This window comes from Rhipicephalus sanguineus, chromosome 3 (genome assembly GCF_013339695.2).
Source record: "Rhipicephalus sanguineus isolate Rsan-2018 chromosome 3, BIME_Rsan_1.4, whole genome shotgun sequence".
Lineage (NCBI taxonomy): Eukaryota > Metazoa > Arthropoda > Arachnida > Ixodida > Ixodidae > Rhipicephalus > Rhipicephalus sanguineus.
In genome coordinates, this window is record NC_051178.1 from 231,675,573 (window position 1) to 231,696,824 (window position 21,252).

General features: G+C 45.0%; 1 pseudogene; it reads left to right on the plus strand.

Annotated features, from left to right (window-relative positions):
* The window catches only part of LOC119388391 (uncharacterized protein DDB_G0285291-like), a 59,681-nt pseudogene that overhangs the window by 31,831 nt on the left and 6,598 nt on the right, over positions 1 to 21,252 (plus strand).

Sequence of the window (21,252 nt, forward strand, 5' to 3'; positions counted from 1 at the left end):
ACCGTCCCTTCGGTGAGACAGCCCTACTCGCTTCGCGTGAGGGGCTCAGCTGAAGAACGGGTGTGCCACTTTTCGAACACTGTCTAATGGCTCCCGCTCCACAACTACCGCGTGGCGGTGGCAACTTATAGATTGCGATGTATCTTTCGTGGAAGTAACGAAACACGCTCCTATTGCCCATATCCATACATACTTCCTCGAACTACAGCACAAATACACTTGTGCAGAATTCTTTACAGACGCCTCAAAGTCCGATACTTCTGTGTCTTACGCAGCCGTTGGGCCATCCTTTACGGATTCTGGTATTCTACACCCTGAATCAAGTATCTTCACGGCAGAAGCTTACGCGATACTTGCGGCCGTTAAACACATTCATAAATTAAAACTACAAAAGGCAGTTATTTACACAGATTCTCTAAGCGTGGTAAAAGCTTTAAAAACTCTGAAAAGACACAAAAACCCCATCTTTGTCTCGCTGTATTCTCTTTTAAGCACGATCTACGCACTTGAACAACATGTCGTAGTGTGCTGGGTGCCAGGGCACCGCGAGATTCAAGGCAACGTGTTAGCGGACCAGCTAGCAGCATCTGCCCACGAAAACAGTCACAATACATCCTTAGCTATTCCCCCATTAGACCTAAAACACTTCCTGAAAAGAAAGCTCAGAGCCTTTTGGCAGACCACATGGGATACGCATACACGAAATAAGCTACACGTTGTCAAACCGCATCTGGGTAATTGGCCGCCAGTATCGAAATCACGCCACACAGAAGTTACACTCTGCAGACTTAGGATTGGTCACACATACAGTACACACACACACCTTCTGTCCGGTGGCGAGCCACCTTTGTGTGATAGATGTGGCCAGCCACTCACTGTCCTTCACATCCTTATCCAGTGCAAGGAACTCGACGCTATCAGAAAAAAGCACTTTTCATTTCCCTACCAACAGCAATTTCCACTTCATCCTTCAATGTTCATCGGTAGGGACCCGCTTTTTACATACCAGTCATTGTCTGCATTTTTAAACGATGTACAGAGTTTTCATGTCATATATCAAGGTGATCCGTAGCACGGCCTCTAAACAGAGGTCGCTGCTGCGGTGAATACGTTAAAGATAGCACTTGCCTCGCGGCCCTTGGACTCAAGGGCATTGACGAGGCAGTGGTGCTGATGTCATATCTTCATAGTTTTATTCTTGCGACCACTTGTCATTAATTCCACTGCACATATTTCACGTCACTCTCATGATTTTAATATATATATATGTTTTACCCGCCTTTAGAGCGAGGAATTTTAAGGCCCCTATACAACTACTTACCGCAACCATTGTTCACATCCTTGTCTCATGAACTGGCGCTCTTTGGCCATCAATTGGCCCTTGCGCCATTAAACACCACATATCATCATCATCATCATCATCATCATGAATTGGCTGAAATCGTTCCTGCAGTCACTAATGCTGCGGTGTGTGACAACAGGCGGAAAAAAGGCATGAAGAATGCTCTTTTATTGTTTATTTTGTGAGCAATATCGTGATACCTAGCCTTATTGTATGCTGTGTTGACAAGTCTTGCTGGGTGTCGTGACATCAAGATAATGTCAACGACGCCAGACAGAACACTTCAAGACCAACTTCTTGCATCAAATTAGCATGTCACATACTATACAATTCCCAACCTTCATCCCTGTCAAGTGTCACTCTTTCACGCGTATGTGGCAACGTTTCTATATCTTTAAAAATATGTGTAAGTGAGTACTCTTTGAAACATATACAGCCTTGCACAATATTTTTCAAGAATTCTCAGAAATCAGATCAGGTGAGGACTCCGTACCAGCAAAACATATTGCAGTCCAATGAACTTCATCTCCGAGATCATCAAATGTAGGCGCTCATAAATGTACCAGATTTTACAGCTTACATAAAATGGCTGCCTCATTTGCCCAACTTCTGCAGTATAACCCCAGAGCAGTGTGGTAGCATTCAAATTTTGTGATGCATTGTGACATTGCCGCATTGCACCAGAGTGACTGTAGATTGTCTTGAATCTATCTCTATAAGCTTTCCATTACCTTGGCGTCTAAAAAGATACACGCTTTCTCGTGAAGATATACTGGGCAGGTGTGTTGATAATGATCTGTTATGAAAAAAGTCCACACATTGAATAAACATGGAGAAAAATGATGAGAGGGGACAAAGTGCTGTTGTTGAAAGTCAGGGCTTTATCCCATCTCATCTGTTTCCTTGTATTTATTTAGCATGCTGTTTTTTTTAATGCGTTGGCTGCCTTGCAGAAGCTTAAACTTTTGCAGCTATTTTTGCAAAATTGCTTTTCTTAGCGACAAGAAATGTGTTGCACATTCAGAAAGTTGAGACTGTAAATGAAGGAGCAATTTTACTGCGTGCATATTATGGGCCTCTTGACATGAATGTTTCAGGCACTGCAATTTCTGAAAGAGCAGTGTACTAAATTCTTGGACATTGCAAGCTTATCATATCATTCGGAAAGGACAGTTGGTGTCACTGAATAACAGGGACACAATGTCATTAATTGCTGCATTTGTTATGCCATTTGTGAGTCAGTTAAACAAACAAGGTCAGTTTTCAACCATTCTGCAATTGATTAAGTAGCCACAGCAACTCACTACTAACATAGGAAAAGGCGTTCATATCTTCACAGGAAGTGTCATCTATATCATTAGTAAGACATTATGGTGGATAACAAAGTCACATCTTATAACAGATTAGCCACATTATTATAACCGATATTCATTATAAGAATGTATTTCCTACATGCTGATATAGGCATTGAGAGCTTTATAAGAGTTTTAATATATCTGATAAATCATTATCTCTATGTCTGTTATATTGAGACTCAACTGCATTGGGCAAAAAAAATGGTATTCCAGTTTAGCAGCAATCACTGTTGTGACTTCTTGAAATTTTTAATGTATCAGTAGGTGGTACCACTAAGCTGGCTGCAGTACACAACCTTTGCAATTGTTTTGGGTGTGTGCATAGGTTATTTAAACATTGCAACAGTTATAGCACTCTTGCAGTCCTAAAACACTGATAAAAGATTCTAGTGCAAGCCTGTTCACTTTAATTTAACCTCTTCCATATCGTGGACAAGCTGAACTTGTTCACTTGTTTTCGGTTAAAGCGGCCAGAGATATTCCCAGTTCGTTTACGGTAACTAAATTTTTTTTTCTGCATTGACGAGCTGTCCTCGCCTTGGTGCTTTGCCATGCACTGGTAAATTTGTTGCACACATCCAGATGGGCAGTGAAAGTAGGAGCAAGCTTGTTTGGAGGGAGGAATTAAAACATGTTGACAAGAGAGCTCTACAATATAAGATTTGGGCCATTTCTGGTCAGAATTCAGGATAACAATATTGGAGAAAGAGGGTCTTGGCAGGGGCACGCACAAATGGTATTCTTGGAATAAACAAGCGATGGCCTCCACAGTCTTCTTCAATCGGCTTTTGCATCTGTCCCTTCTGTTACATTCAGTGCTGAAACCCACCTAGTCATGTGACCCTTGTCCTTTGACAATGGAGCAGCTCTGCAACAAGTGCCGCTTCATCTGAGCAGTCATTACCAAGGGCTTTTTGACGCTGGACACCCTGCTAGCAGATGGGGACACCCCGGTGAGCTCTCTGCAACAGTATCTTGACCTCGTCTTGTCGAAGCAGGCAGAGCCCATCGGCTACGACCATACCATCCAAGACATCCTCCATGATGCCGCATTGGAGGAGGACATGACTACAGCCTACGAGTACAAGCAAAAGATAAGCTTTATCAAGATGAGCATACACTTCGCAACTGAGCCGCATCCTCCGACCCTTCCTGCGCACTGCACATCCACTGCAATGCCCAATGGAGAGCCATTCGCTTTGACCGCAACACGCCGCCACTTTAGCATCTCCAAAGAACTTTGTGAGTGGCAATCGTTCATGTCAATCCATCGCTCGCCAAGATTGACAAATTCAAATATTTGCTGACGTACCTGACAGGTTCAGTGAAAACAGTGATTCAAGGCATTCCTGGGTTTCAGCACCAAAACAATATAACATAAAGATGGGAATGAGTCCTGGGCCCGGATGTATAGCTAGTATACTATCAAAGGGATGGAAGCAACTCTGTGAGCCAGCAATTGTGGCTGATGCCTGTGCTCCACACAGGCATCATCTTTGTTCTCTTTCATTTGCAACAAACAGTGAAGCACAGATGGGCTCAAACCATTGCCTACTGCAATGCTAGGTTCTGTGTTCAGTATTTAAATCACTATTTTTGTTGTGAAAGTGATCCCAAAACAGCACCACTACATGAGATGATTAAAATCGGATTCTGTGGTTTTAAATACTAAAATAATGATGTGGTTATGAGTAACATCGTGGTGGGGTGCTGCAGAATACTTTAGACCATTTAGAATTACTTAATGTGCACCTAACAATAAACACAGAAGCATTTTACCCCTGCGGTTGACATTGAAGCTGCAACCTTGAGTCCTGCGGCACAGCCAGTAAGCAACCGTGGCAGGTTCTAAGGAAAGGGGAACACTACTCAAAAGTGAGTTTATCTGTTGGGACATAAGCAGTACGTGGGTCTACCACAATGAACTATAAGGCACACTTTACTTTAAATTATGCAAAATTTATGAGGAACTGTTGAAGCAGAATCTCAGTGTCACAAACAATAGCTAAAACTGTTCCCCCGATTATATTCAAGGTGTGCACATATTTGCCATAGCAAGGAGGTGCCATGATGCAACAATGAGTCATTCAAAAAGGGCTGCAGAAACCAACAGTTAGCTACAGTTGTTTACCCTTTGAGACGCTTTGTACACAATTGTGTACATCACTTGTTTTAGAATGCAGCTTTTAGGCGCTCGTTCCTGCTCTGAGCGGCGTTGCTGTCGCTGTCGGTGGCGTAACCGATAGACATGAAAAAATAAAAACGCCAGGCCTGCGCGGAAAGCGCAGCACAGTCACAGTGAAAGCTGGAAGAGCAGCATTTCTAGAGCTCGTTATAAACTCTCTTGTTGCTATTAATACAAGTACACTAGCAAGGTACCCACTACGCCATAAATCACATTATTTGTAAAGTTGGGAAGCACCTACAACGTCATTATTTGTCATTCTGCGCAGAAACAAGGTACCAGCTACACATCTGTAAGGCGTTATGTGCACTTTGTTGACGTGACGATTGATGAAGATGAAGAATTGTGGCTCAGCCCTTTGTAATGGGTTGGAAGCTTTAAACGGCTCACCAGTTACATAATTCGCATTGTGTCATGGCCGGTCGCTATTTCGCTTTCCCACCGTGCAATATAACATACGTTGATGTGAGAGAGAGAGAGAGAGGAGGGGGGAAGAACTTTATTGAGACCCTGAGGAAATGGATCATGGGCTTATGGGCTTGGCAACCAATACAAGTGCACTTGCGAGGAACTCACTGCGCTATAACTCATCATAATTTCTGTGAAGTAGGGAAGCAGCCACTATGCCATTTTTCTTCATTAAACAGAGAGCCATGGTACCCGCTGAAAACATGTAAGGCATTATGCGCACTTTGTTGATGCTGTGCCTGATGACGGTGAAGAATTATGGCAGAGCCCTTTGTAATGGGTTGGAAGCATTCAACAACCTACTCGTTGCGCAATTCGCATTGTGCGAAGCCTGGTTACAGAATTCACTGCGTGTGACGCCTGTTTGTTATTTCACTCTTCTGTCACGCTATATTACATAGAGTAGTGGGGTTCCTTCCGGGCATGAAGCCTGTGTAGCGTCTTTTTGCAAGGCGGTTTCAAGCACCGGTATGGCTCTGAGGTAGAACACTCGGCTCCCACTCAGAGGGCCCAGGTTCGAACCCCGGATTGAATGAGATTTGAACACGGGCCCTCTGCATGGCAGTCCAGTATTCTACCACAGAGTCATGCTGGTGTTGATACTCATTTGCAAAAAGACCCTGTACAGGCATCATGTTGGGCAAGGAATCGCGTTAACCTATGTAATATAGCGTGGTAGAAGAGTAAAATAACAACCAGTCATCACACAACCCTAATTGCACAACGAGTGTGTCGTTTAATGCTACCCACCCACTGCAAGTGCTCAGCCATAATTCTTCATCATCATCAGCCATATGCAGCACCAAAAAAGTGCTCGTAATACCTTACATATGTGTAGTGGGTACCCAGCTTATCCGATTAAAGACGAATAATGGCGTAGTGGGGGCTATCTTACTTCACAAAAATTATGATTTATGGTGTAGTCAATACCTTGCAGATAGCCAAAACTTCAAACACAGTTGGCCTTGCCCCTACACAAAGCTGCACTCAGAATTCGCATTAGGCAGTATCGTAATCGTCGGTGAATTTTTGCTAGTTGTTTCTGCTAGTAGCTGAGAAAGAGCAAGATACATTGAGGTTCGGAATGAAAACATAACAAATGTGCCTTCATTTACTAACTTGATTTTGCTGTGTACTGTTGCATATGATAACTTTTCTAGATGCACAACCATGTCCGATGAATCGTCCAACATGCCGCTTTCTGAGAGCCACGTCAAAACTAAAATTTTCTTTGGATGAAATGAACGTAACCGAAAATGAATTTGCACTATGTTTCTATCCTGATATTTGATTCTATTTATGCAAAAACAGAACATGAATGACTACAGGACAAATATATATTTGTTTATAATTTAATGAATATGATTCAAACACATAAATCAATGTATTATGACATTATCTCAGTTGCTGTAGAATATTGAGCGCCTTGAAATGATGTTGTCTGAAAGGGTTAAGGACAGTATTAAGGGTATGCTTAGTAGCTTTTTAGTGCAATAGCATTAAAGAGCTCGTGTCGCAGAAAATGCAGTGTCGACATCGGTGACGTTGCGAGTGAAAAATCGGCATTGTCCGTGAGCAAAAAATCCGAATAGGTGCAAAGAATAAAAATCGGGGTTCAAATCGGAATCGAACCCAGGTATTCTGCATGGCAGTCAAGTATTCTAACACAGAGAATGCCACTGCTTGAAACTGGTTTGAAAAAAGACCCTATACCATCGTCATGTTGGGCAAGGAGTCACATTAACAGATGTAATATTGCATGGCAGCAACGTAGAATCACACCAGACATAACACCATATGAATTGCTCAACGAGTAAGTGGTTGAGACTTTCCAACCCATTAGAAAGGACTGGAGATATAATTCATCATCATCATCATCAGCAGCAGCAGCCACAGCATTACCAATGTGTGCAGCTACGTAGGTGCGTGTATTGCCTTCCAGACATGTAGTGGGTACTTCACAATTTTAATTGCAGTAGGCGTCCTAGGAGAGTTTACAACAGCCAATGTTGTCATGTGCACAAACGTTCCTTCCTTCACAGCACGGTTGAAGTGTCCACCGAGAAGTGAAGCATGGGAAGCGAATGAGGAGGCCATGTGAACAGGGCCCGATGAGGCTATCTTAAGGGGAGATGCTACTCGAAGACACTTTTTCTTTAATATTCACCCTAAAGCAATGAAACTTGAGCTGCTTATAGAACTTTTTATGGTGATTTCAAATATATAATTAGTTTTCTAGCAAGTTGCATACTTTTAGTTCTGCATCATGACAAAGTGAAAAACTTAAGCCTTTTGCCCCCCCTCTTTTCAGACCTAAACTTCAATAATTTTTTACAATTGATAGTTCATAATGTTTCAAGTAAAGTGCGGAATGCAAATAACTAATTAGGAAGTCCATACAAAATATGTACTAGACGTGAAAAATTTTAACGTGGGAAGTTCATATTTCTCCTACCCTAGTAAAAGTTTACATAACTTTTTTTTATTATATAATAAGAATATTGAAACTTAAACAAGATAATTGCATTTCTTGTACTTTGGAAAAAATTTTGGAAAAATTTCATGCAGATCTGAGCACCAGAAGTACCCGAAAAAGGAGGGGCACATTGACAAAAATGGCAAAATTTGTGTTTTGAGAAAAACGAGTTTTAAAGTCAAAATTGCAGGTTTATTTATCAAAGATGTCATTGAATGCGACGAAATTTGTACACAAGAAAGAACAATCCTCCTTGTAGTGGCCACTGCCATTAAAATGCGCCAGCACCATAGGTTTGGCCCTCACGGCTCTTTCGAGCTGACTCCTTGACAAGAGTTTCTTTCTTCAGCGCACGCCGACGAGCCCTTGCTTCTCCTGTTAGTTTTCGAGACATTTTTTTCTGGCGTGTGCTGTCCCATGATGTGCCAAGAGCAACCAGATCATGAGGCGGGAGCGCGCTAAGCTCTTCCAGAACACGTTCAAAACTGGAGTGCCCTCGATTAAACCAACATGTTCAGTGCTGTCATATCAGCAATCAACGAAGACTCGTCGTCCTGTGATTTTTCTTCGTCTTCGAAGAGTCCGATCTTTTTCTGGGAGGCACTCACATATTCGAATGCCGCGGCAAACTCGTCAGACGCATCGGCGTCACTGCCACTACGCCTTGCGGCAGCAGACGATCTTTTCGTGGTTTGAGTGTTCGGCTTTGATTTGCGCCGGCGTCCTCGAAATTTGTGCGTCGCGTGAAACTTCACAGACCGGTGACCGCGCTTCCTACGGCTTTCTTCATCCATAACGGATAAGCACTCGAGAAAAGCGTTGTTCAGCTGCGCTGCTGGACGAGACACGGATCCTGCAAGTAGGCTTCACAGCACACACAGGCGCGCAGCGGCCAATGGCGGCTCCCGATCCGTACCACGTGATTTAAAGCCAGTCGCGGCGCTCGAAAAAAGGCGGCAAAAGCGTGCTTCTCTTTATTATTTCTTGCGCTGCAGCAGCGCGGGAAACCGTCATTATTTGAAGAGTGAGGCTCGGTTCTTCGCCTCATGCGGTCGACAATGGCGAGCGGCGGCGCAATATCAGCGGCAAGGTGCTCGAAGATGACACACTTTCGGCCTTTTGACAGCCACCTTGTGCTCTTTAGACGCAATTTTAAAGCATTTCCAGTTGAGTCTCGACATTGATATTTTTTTTCAGAACAGTAGAGGTACTAATCTTAACAAAACAGGTGAAAACAAAAAATCGATAATTTTTTAGAAAACTCGCGTTTTTCGACCCGCATCTCCCCTTAAGGACGAAGCTTAAGCATCCTCCAAGTTTTTTTGCAGCAAAGCTGTATATAACTAGACCAGTCATGCTTGCGGTCCGTGTACCTATATTTAGGTGCACAACCCCAGGTGGTCAAAATTTCCGGAGCCCTCCACTACGGAATCCCTCATAATCATATCATGGTTTTGGGACATTAAACCCCAACAGTTATTATATGTGACATCTTGTGCAAGTGAAAGCATGACCAAAAGTTTCTGGGTATTCCACTGCAGTGTACTGGAAGCATCTGAATAGTGAAGATTTCATGCAGAATTGAGTACCGCTTAGTTTTGCTGCTTCTAAAAATGGTGCTTACGTTCTAGAAGTATTGCTTGCCTCTGGCATGCGTAGACCGACTTAGGTGCCTGGTGAGAATGTTTTTCTGGATTTGTAACTAGATTTCTACAGCACCCTTTCTTGCATTTCTGTGTGGCTGTTCTGGTGCTAATTGGATGATCCAGTGGAGATCATGGAGTTCAATGGCCATTGATCTCGCTAGGTTGTCTAAAATCCATATGACAGGGATGTGAGGCGGGAGCTAACCTTTTCGATGGGTGGTTTCCAAAGCACAGTGGTCATTGCATTCTTTCAGTGCCTATAGTACACAAAAACATCGCTTTCAGATTAGCCTTCACTATTTTCGGTGAGCCTTTGCAGTGGCCTGGGGGCTGCAGTGTGGATATTGCCTGTGAATAATACAGCGAAGCTGTTTAAACTTGGAGAATCCCCGTTCGTCACCAACAGAAATTGTCATCATCATTAACTGGCACACGCTCTCTTCATACTCTTCTGGTTCGATCTCGAAACACGTGCGTCGATTTGTTCGTCGTGGGATGCAGTAACTCTGATGGGCGAGAGAACGAATACACAGAGAGAGAGAGAGAGAGAGAAAAGAAAAACATTGAAAGAAAGAGAAAGAGCGAAATTCTTGGCGAGGCGAAATTTGAACCCATGTACCCATGATCCAAAGGTGAGCGCCTTAATCACTCTGCTACCCAGGTGCACTAGCAGAGCATAGTATAACCTTTTATAGTATAGCATAGCAAGGGGGTGGGAAAGGGAAGGTGAGGAGGTGCCGATTTGTCCGGTGTGGAATGCAATAACTCAGATGGGCGAGAGGACGAGTACAGAGAGAGAGAATGGAAGAGATAGAAAGAAATAAAAAGAGAGAAATGAGAAATAGGGAGAAAGAAAGGGGAGAAAGACAGAAACAAGAGAGAGTTTTAAAAAACCGAGAGCATGTCATAAAGAGAAAGAGGGAGAAGCAGCGAAAGAGAGAGAAAGGAAGCATAGCATTGCCACATATAGTATAGTATAGTATATCAAGGGGTGAGAAAGGGAAGTGTAAGTGAAGTGGTATGAGGTTGAGGAGGATGGAAAGTGGGAGGGGAAAGGATGAAACATAGTATAGCCGTATATGGTATAGTGGGTGTGTTCCAATAGTCACCGTAGACGGCTAAATAGACAGCTAAGTGGACAGCGGCCATCTTAAGTCCCATTCCAATTCTCACGTAGCCGGCAAAATAGACAGCTTCGAGAAAGACAAAAACGATGCAGGCTACTTTGCTGTCCAAACAAGATGGCGGCTCAGTGCAATGCTCGCGTAGCTCGGATCTCGCCGGTATGGTCGTCTGTACACCAGTAGGCGCTTTTCCAGGCGCTCAATGTAAGCTACGTTAATTTTTTCATAGGGTTGAACACGAAAGAGGCTAAAGAAAGAACATTTACGTTTGTTTTTCTTAGCTTTCTCTTCTCGACGCTAGGTGGCATCACGTCGCGTAGACGTCTTCTAGACGCGTTCCATTTGTTGGACAACATGACCTCGATGCTGTCTTCTAAGCTGTCAGCGTAGACTGTCTACGATGCTGTCCAGAATTGGAACACAGCCAGTATAACAAGGGGTGATAAAAGGAGGAGGGGTACACCACCAGGTCCATTCTTTCCTCAGTCTTCGTACCACTAGTGTGTAGCTGCCCCAATTTGTTATATTACATGAAGGGCTAAAAAAAATCTTGATCTCTTTCTGTGGTCCTCGGTGTCCTTCCAAGGTAAAGCGTTGAAATAAAGAAAGGTCTTCGAATGTGGCCTAATGACTTTGGCACTGACTTGTTTCGACCCTCTTGTGGGCTGCTTAAGAGGAATGTTGACGGCATTTCTCAGGGAAAACGCACATACGTGGAAGACGCATTTGTAATGCCATGCCCATAATGTTGTAAAAGCATATTGTAGTTGAGGCTCCCATAGTTAAATTAAATTCCAGGTGTTTTCAAGTTGCAAGTCGAACTCAACAACCTTCTTTTTTTTGCTTTCTATTCAGTATAGATTGGTGTGGGCATTGTACAAGTGGTCATGTCTGCACAAGTGCCTCGCTGTATATGTCGTGTCAGAGGAATATATTTCCTATTTTCTCAAGGGGAGAAAGGGGGGTATGACTCAGACAGTGTCACCCAGGCGGGGGTAGGGGAAGTAGGGTGCTCAGAAGGTGAACAAACTCCATTATGCAGACACAAATAATGATTCCATCATCGTTGTAATAAAAATGTTGAAGTTTATTGACGCAAGGTTTATTGTAAGGTTTTCTTTTGCTTTCTGGAGTGGTGTGTATCAAAGCTCTGGGGCAACTTTAGGGAAATTTTCTCTATAAATCTGTTGAGTGAGCGAAGAGTGAAGCAATAATTCTTTTTTTTTTCTTCTTCTTTTCCTCTTTGCCGAGCAGGCACCTACCAGTCCTCGGCCACGACAGTTGTACCAAGGTGGTGCGCCTCCATCTGAGCGGTCAGGCAGTGCCCCTGCTTCCCCGGCGTCTCATGGTGCGCCATCTCCCGTGTCTTCTCCGAGTGCGGTGGGCAGTCCGTACGGTGCCGGTGGCTACCGGACGGGCTCTGCCATGGGCAGCACGTCACCCTTGCAGCAGCAGATGGAACAGTTCCGCGTTGCAGCTGGCAGCACTGATGACTCTGCTTCGCCTTCGGCCGCTGCAACGCAGAACCAATACTTTGTGGTGAGTGTCGAAGGCATGTCTGCAGAAAGCAACTGTTGCCTGTTGTAGTCGGGCAGGTACGAGCTTTCCTAGGAGTGTAGGGGCTGCATGTTGAATGTCTGCCTGGATCAGGTGCCTTTCATTTATGCAGCTACTATTAAGTAGCTATGGCATGCAAAGTTCCATGACATTACTCAAGAAGTCAAACAGTAGATCAATTATAGAGGAAAAGATCTTGAGACCTTTGTAGCTAAAAGCCTGCTTGTACAGAGCTAGTAGAGCATTGCTTTGCCAAACCTAAGAGTCTGTACATATGTAAAATCATGCATGCGTGCACACAAGCAAGCAAAGAAATAAATAACATAAAAATGAAGACAGGGTGGCCCCTGCCTACATGTTTCAATGCTCCAGTTTGTTTCTGCTTTCTTAGCTTGTAAAATGACTTATTTTTTATTTGATTATTTGTGATAAAAGCTTCCAAGTGGCACAGAGTCATTGTCATCCTATGTGGAAGCATGCTGTACTGCCATTTTGTGATAACAGAGACATTGGCTCTTTTGGAAGGCTGTTCGCTGCTGCAAATGCAGTTTTGGCTTTTTATCCTGTTGTAATAATTGGTCATGCAGTTTTTTTAACAGCTTATTTGAGAAAAAAAAAAGGTATGTGTTAAAATTGGGTAAATAGGACGTTCACTTATTCTGGGAGGCCATTTTCACCTTAAAATTTGCTGATGGCAGTTTGAAAAATTGGTGTTTTCAGTAGGAAACAATGTGTCTTTGAATAACTAACTCTCTAATATTGCGAAGACAGACACTGCAGCCAGGGAGTATAGTGTTATGATCAGGTACACACATGACGGCCATTCAAGTTCAAATTACCTAACAAGGACTAAGTTTGAAATAGCAAACATTTTGAATATGGGTGCTCTGTATGAAACGTTCAGCCAAAATTGATGTGACTAAAAATTAAGTTTGCCAGAGTCTATGTTTTTTTTTTTGTTGTTTATTCAGGTTCTTTATATGCATAGTTAGTAATGCATGTTGTCATTTGTTTACCTCTCTACCTTTTTTTTATGAATAATTTGATCGGTAGAGTCATGCTTCCATTGCCTGCAGTCATGTATGTATTGAGCTGATGCAGACATTCCGATGTAACACTGTCGCCTGCTTCTTGCAATGCTGTAGCAAGTCACTGTCCTCAGCAAAAGTGACCTGTGTGGCAGTATACTGAAAGTGTATGTTACATGATTAATGAATTCATTCATTCATTCATACATTCAAATAACTCACAGGCTTCCAAAGGAGTTATGCGTACAAGAAAAATGACAGTAAAAGGATAAAAAATAAATTACACAATTCTAGCTGACAATGACGAAACGTGTCACCAAAAATGCAGTAAAGAAAACAAAAAGAATATACTACCTTTCACTGCTAAATTAAATGTATGGTACAGTTAATGGTGGTGCATTACAGAAATACTATACTTTAATATTTTTCCTTGCATCCCTTGAATGTAATACCCTGGTCACACTGGCAAATTTAGTGTCATTTTGAGTGAGTGCACTTACACCACCAGAATGTCACTTTGGTGGTGTGCTGCTACACGAGAAAGGGAAGTGTACTTTGGAAATTATGGTAATGGTGATGGGTAATTAAGCACACCGCAGATATTTGTTACATCCGGCAATGTTTCTTAAATAATAATGTTTTATAGCTATAAGCAGCCCTTACAATAAACTTTAGGTACAAAAGCGGCGGATGCAGCCATTGCCTGCCGTGTGCGGGGCCAACATGCCCCTGGTGGCCGTGGCTGTAAACTGCCTGAAAACGAGTATAGCAAAGCAGTTTTTAGTGGTGTTGTACGTTTTAATGCATAACAATATTCCTAAAAACGAAAACGATAGTTTAAGAAATACTATGAACTCAGCCTCGGATAATAATGTATCTGTTCTCGACCCACTGCTACCGAGGCTACACACTCCGTCTCGGCGAAGTGAGGTTGGCGAACGAACTCGCCGGTAAGTGCTCCTTGCAGCGAGTGTTACAAAGTGTTCCCGTGTGACAGCATGTGAATGACACTAGCGGCGAAGTGCACTCCCTCAAAGTGCCTGTTGCCCCGTGTGACAGGGGTATAAGCCTTTGTGGGTGCTGTTATGGGTCACTGAAGTCCTTGCTGCGAAATTAAGTTGATCGTGTGGTTTTTATTTATCATTAAGTTATATTAAGCGTATCTACTTGCCCATTTGAAGAGTGTTCGCATAAGGGAAAGATTCACTTCCTTATTGTGAATGAAGTGCGCTTTGTGACATGCCACAACTGTTTTGCATGGAACAGTTCGCGGAGAATGGGGACAGGGACCTGCAAAAAGTCCTCCACCACTGAGGAGGTGTTAGCTGCCAAGTTTCAGCCGGTACATCTGGCTCGCAATGGCACGCAACCTTGGAGCTTGCGAGGATGGAATTCAGCAGAAATGACGTCGTGGCTGATCCTTTCCCAAGCCCAAGAAATAGGCTTGCCTTGTGAATCACCGTAGCCTCTTACGCGGGCCTAATGCTTTGTTCAAAGCGACCAACTGACTGCTCATTTGCCGTCTCACAATCGTGGGATTTGCAGATGCCTGACGGGAGGTACTGTAGCAACCCAAGCATCCCGACCAGTGCTTCCTCGGGGAGCGTGTTCTTCCCAGACATGGGTCCAGGGTCGGGAATGGCTGGTGATGCCTTAAGCTGTTCCTTGCCTTACTCTCACGACTCGCTGTATTACACGGGCGACTTGCAGTACTCGGCAAAACGGCTGCCAGTCCTTCGAGTGGGGCGCCACAAACGCCCCAGACACCTACCAGCATCCCAGACATCATCCTAACAGGTGTGACCTCTTTTCATCTGCTGATAGCAGCTGCAGAAGTTCTGATTCTTTTAGTTGTTGCCATTAATTTAAGGAGAAATCGAATTTGGGTGATTGTAGCCAAAAGATAACCTTGTGGGGTGCTATCATCCCCTGTAAAGTCGTTCTCTCCTTATAGCGCACATGTGTCCGGCGGATTAGTCATAGTTAGCTTAAACGCCGGTGAGCGAGAGGTGGTGCCTGCGTGGAGGCGCCAGCAGCGTCGCCTTGCGGGAGTGATCTTACATGGGCGCATGAGGAAGAGCTCTTTCTTTCTTTAGCGCCATGGCGTGGTCGGTGACGGACAGCTGTCTGGGTGGTCTGTGGGTACGATTCTGTGGCTCGGGCTCATGGACTCCCGTGCTGAGTCGTACGTCAGCGACACCATATTCGTGGTACATTGTATGTGTTACCGTAAAAACCGGAATATAGGTCGGACCGGAATATAGGTCGACACCCCGCACTTCTATCTACTGAAAATACATGGATCGGCCAAAGTACAAGAAGGCGCCTTTACCGTGAAATCAACACAGTTTCATATGGTGCACAGTGAAAATGCCGTTTATTTACATGTGTGTTTACACGGAAGTTCCACATGGCAGAAAGCCAAAAGATGGGCTCAAGCATTATCTTCGTAAAACGTCACAACCGTCTTGACAGCATTAATTTGATGCACTCCCCGGTAGCAATCACGATGCAAGCGCGACTCCCAGTTAAACTGTGCAACCTTCATCTCCAGCTTATGCTGCAGTCTGGCACTGAAACAAAGTTTTCTTCCGATCGCTGCGTGTCGTAATGTGATCCTTCAGCGTCTGCCAGTAGTGAATGCTTCTGTGGTGCACTCGATCTGCCTGCTGATCATAGCCATATGTGCCGCTGTAACCAGAGCTGCGGGCATTGTAGGAAGCAACAAAGAAAGATTATCCACTGAGATTGCAGCAGCGAGAACACCCATGCAAAGATAAACTTGCAGCTATTGTTTGTGACTCGCAGCTCCCGCTCGCGTTCACGTTCACGTGTGCTAGCATCCCAACTCCCCTTCACACACTTGAGACCAGATTTCTTCGTGTCTTCGCGAACTCGATCGCTGTTTTCTTGAATGCTACAGTGAGCTGTCCTGTCGTCAGCCACCGGTTGAGAACCAGAAAAAAAAAAATGGCCGTGCGTGCTTCGCTGCAAATGTCGTCGAAAGACGATGGTCTTCTGCGGGCCGTACTACGAGTCCTCCTGCTCTACGTTGAATTGCCGCATCTGGCTCATAGCGTCGCATTTGCAGCGCAGCCCAAGAAACACTAGCATTTTCAGCGCAGCCTAAGAAACACTAGAGTCTTTATAATTACGTATCTATGTATTTTCTAGTAAAGGAACACACCACATAATACTTACGTATTGATGTTGCACCTCAGATATGCGTAACATTTGCTTTTTGTTCTCCAATGTTCACAAGTATGAACGGCTCTACCAGTTCAAGATGGCTGGGCATTCAGCATGTGGTTAAACTTTGGCCGGGTGGCTGAATCAGGTGACAGACATACAAACAAACAGACAGACCAAAATTTCTGCGTTTAAGTGTTTAAGTTCCCCAAGAAAGACCATCGTCTTTAAAAGCACCTCGGAGCCCAAATAGATTCACAAGACAACAACAAAAGCGCAAAATGAGGCCGGCCACGGCACAGGACTGGTAGTAAACAAAGTGACGCCGATGATTGCGATGGGGATGGAGACGATTGACTTCAGTTGCCCATAGTGGCCAGACTTGCGAAGTTTTTCTGCCAATGACCGGTATATAAGAGGGGGGTCAATTTTTTAGGGCTGTATTTTGAAAAAAAAAATTCGATCTATATTCCGGTTTTTACGGATGTTGTTTTGTGCGTGTTATGTTTTCTGTGTGTTTTATTGGCATTGTTCTGGATTATTTATCTTAATACCAGCAATTTCTTAGATACGGCTGGCGAGCTCACTGTTGTAAAAGCAGTTAATGAATGTCCACGTGTTCGTTTGCTCGCTGGCGTGACTGTGTCCGTGTGTTTCATGAGCGTGGCTCGCTCGAGAGCCCTCAACCTTGACTTCTTCAGCTTAGAAAGCAAAAAGAAACTCTGCGTACAGTTGCAGAATGATAATTCTAATTCGAAGGGTTGTCCGTGTGTTTCATGAGCGTGGCTCGCTCGAGAGCCCTCAACCTTGACTTCTTCAGCTTAGAAAGCAAAAAGAAACTCTGCGTACAGTTGCAGAATGATAATTCTAATTCGAAGGGTACCAGGAAACGTTCTGGTAGGGTCATTGGAACTCCAATATACATTCAGAAATCGCCAGAAAATTCATTACTGTACTAATAAAAGGGTGTCGTGTCTGGATATTCACCTTTAGCGATATTGTAAATGTCGCACGACTAGTGCACTGCATTATCACACTTCCGGAAATGCTGTTGCCTGTCAGTGTGTCTGGCATGAGTCACGCGAAAAGAAAATTATCCTTGAAAGTGATTTTTGAGCAGTGGTTTCCAAGTTTTATTGCGATAGCAATTATATGGACACTCTCTGCTGGTTTTTGCCGTCGCCATCGCTGTCGGGTCTCCTATATGTATATGTATGTATATATACTATGTGAAAGCCACAAAGAAAAATAATTCAGAAAAATTTTTTCTGAAGCGTGGAATCGAACGGGCGACCTCTTGCTCCACAGCGCGCGGTGTTAGACGGATAGGCCACAATGTGTACGTCTTTCAGCATGCTAATGGCAAGCTATTTATATACACCATTTACTTCAGCGTGCTTTCTTGGTCACCAGTGAGACGGCACGCAGGGCGTGCTTTAAAGGTCGTTGCCCCGCTCGTTGCGATGCGCTCGCGCTGCCTGCCTCGCCAGGCACACTTTGCCCTACAGGGCGTGGTCACCTGCGCGTGCGCTTATCTCGTGAGGGGGTGGTTTGTATATCTTGTGCTTTCACCGTGATGTCTGTGCTGAAGTTACAGAGTGTACAAACATCACTTCGCTCACTGCAGCGGCCGCATTTGCGAAAGGAGCGCGGTGTTCAAACAGAACGAAGTAACAACTGTGACAGTTGTTAGTTCGCACTCGTCCTGTGTATACCTGTGCGTTTGTTTCGTGCATCCTTTATGTTTGAGCAGCACGCTTTAAGTGTTCCTGTGTGTGTTCTTTGCATGCGTCCTTTGCGCTTGAGCGACGCGCTGGAAATTTCGAGCTGCTTTCTGTTCTTCGCACCACATTCCAATTTGTTGCTATTGCATTCACTGCTTTGCCGTTGTCGCAAAACAATGACTTTTTAAATTGCCTTGCGGTGCGCACACGCACCCTATGGCCCATGGCTGCAATTTTTGTAGCAGTGCATTTTCCGGTGATATTCCTTTTCCCACATTTTGCTCTTCATAGGTGTTGAGAGCAACACTCCACCCATGTTGTGAGCATGATCAGTCCACTACGAAATCATGTCCTGTATCTCAACCATTGTCACGCTGTCGCTACAAATAAGGGTAGTTAGTACATGCCCCATAACTTCATCTTTTAAAACATCAGTGTCAACCACGCTCTGATTGCCAGATTATCACATACTTCTTTGCAGCAGTCAATGTCTGCCACTTCCATTACCACCCTTGTCATGGGCAGACATCGAGGGAACTGGCTTTGCCACGTGAACTTGTTTGAAGTTGATGTCGCTGCATAAAATGTAAATTAGCTAGTGCTGGGCACAGAGAACAAAATTCACATGACAAATTGCACACGTGTAGCTTTTACGACTTAGTGGCTTGGCTGCGCTTGTACGCAGCCCTGGGCATGGTCGGAACCTGCTAGGCTGGTCATTTCAGTAGTTCCCATTTTGGAAGACGCGCTGGTGACATATCTATTAAGGATTGTGATACAGTAGAATCTCGATGATACGATCACGGCTAATACGAATTTCGGGATGATACGAATTTTTCTGTGGTCCCGGCCAAGGCCCATTAATTTACAACGTGCTTGAGTACGGTTGTTACGAACTGATTTTTGACCCGCGTCGTTTGATACGAATAAACGCCGCCCCACCCAACGCAACGTTGGCCCCACCGACGGCCGCGGAAGATAGCAGCGTGCACTTACGGCGCTGGAATGCGTGCGGCGCCGCCGGTTTGGCACGTTGCCAGCGCCGCCGGCGAGCAGCGCGCGACAGCCTCCAAGATCTGCGTGTATCGGAGGCCGGAGTGTGCCTTTTGCTTTCTCTTGAAGATTACAGATGGCGCTGGCCTCGTTTTTTTTTGTTTTGTTTTTCTTGGTGCGGAGGCAGGCCGGCAGGCGGAGACGCCGGAGAGGGAGAGGCACGGTCCGCGGGAGCTTCTTTCTTCTATGCGTGCCGTCGGACGGAGTGGTTGTCGTTGCTGTGCTCGAGCCCGCGTTCTTGCTTTGTTGTGATTGTGCCTTTTTTGCCGAGTGGCAGCAAGCTATGTCTCGCAAGCGGAAAGCCCTCTCCTTTAAGGAGAAACTGGACATTCTTCGAAAGGTCGATGAGGATCCCAAAAGAAAACGCACGGAGTTGGCTAAGGAGCTAGGCCTCGCAACGTCGACATTAAGCACAATTGTTGGACAGCGGGACTTTCATTCAACGTCAACGCGAGGCAAGCGAAGACAGCCCAACACGTGAAGCTTGAAGAAGCTCTTCTGACCTGGTTTAAGGAGGTTACTGCAGCTGGTGTGAACATCGATGGCAAAGTGTTGCGTGAGAAAGCCGACGAGATCGCACTTGCTCTGCGCATCGACGGATTTCAGGCCTCAGGTGGGTGGCTGCACCGTTTCAAGACGAGACACGGTCTCGTTTACAAAAGCGTCTGTGGGGAAGCGAAGAAGGCTGACGAGACCGTTGTTAGCGACTGGCTCGCGAAGCTGCAGTCACTCATCTCTGGGTATGAGCCTCGTGATGTTTTTAACGCAGACGAGGCTGGCCTGTTTTTTAACCTTAAGCCTGAGAAGAGCCTTTGCTTAAAAGGCGAAGCGTGCCAAGGAGGCAAGAAAAGCAAAGAGCGAATAACGGTGCTTTTGTGCTGTAACGCCGACGGGTCGGAGAAACTTAAGCTGACGGTAATTGGCAAATCCCAAAAGCCTCGGTGTTTCAAGCGCGAGAGCCATTTGCCGTGCGTCTATCGCGCAAACAAAAGGCGTGGATGACGGCGGCCCTGTTCGAAGAATTTCTGTCGCTCCTTGACAGAAGGATGGCCTGCAAGAATCGGAAGATTGTTTTGATTCTTGACCAGTGCGCCGCCCACCCGAGGCAAGTAACGCTCCAAAACGTCAAACTGATCTTTTTGCCCGCGAACACGACGACGCACCTGCAACCGCTTGACGCTGGAATAATAAAAAACCTCAAGCATCATTTCAAGGGCCTTCTTGTGCGCCGCCTGCTTGCCAATATTGACAGAAAACACGAAGGCGACCTGCGAATAAGCCTCCTGGACGCCATCCATTTTATCGCTATGGCTTGGGATCGAGTAACGCCGACTACCATAGCAAACTGCTTTGCGAAATGCGGCTTCTTCAGGAGTTCCGAAGAGGTGCCCTCAGAGCAGGAAGAGCCAATTGAGGGTTGGGAACTGCTTGATGCTGGGTGTACAGCTGAAGACTTCTGCACGGCGGATGACAACCTCGCCACTTGTGGTGCGCGCACGGTGGAGGATATTGTTGAGGAGGCCACATGCGAGGTTGCCGATTCCAGCGATGATGGCGACAACATAGACGAGGGCGATGGTGAAGGACCACCACCGGCGGCTGAAACGCTGCACGCGCTCGACGTCCTGAGGCGTGCTATGGCCGCTGATGAAATCAGCGACGACACGTGCACGCGTTTTTACGGATTTCAAAGAAGTCTGCTGAGTGACTTCGCGAAAAAAAAGAAGCAGAAAGACATTAGAGATTTTTTCTGCAAGAAATAAATGTTTTTTTTGTGTGTTCCTAAAAATGAGTTTGCCTCTGACTGTTAATTTAGCTAGTTTTACATGTGTTTTGGTGATACGAATTTCGGCTAATACGAATATTTTTCGTGACCCCGCGGGATTCGTATCATCGAGATTCTACTGTATACGTTTGACTCCCTGACAAAATTAGCACATGATCGCGAGGCTGAGGTCAGTTATCACAGAGAGCTGTATTTTGAACGACATTTTGGTCATGCTTAGACATAAAGATTAAATGTAAAGTTGTGTTGCAGCATGGTTGCTGTTTGAATAATTAGCCATGTCGGAATTTTCGGCACCTGGATTATCAACCGATGACTG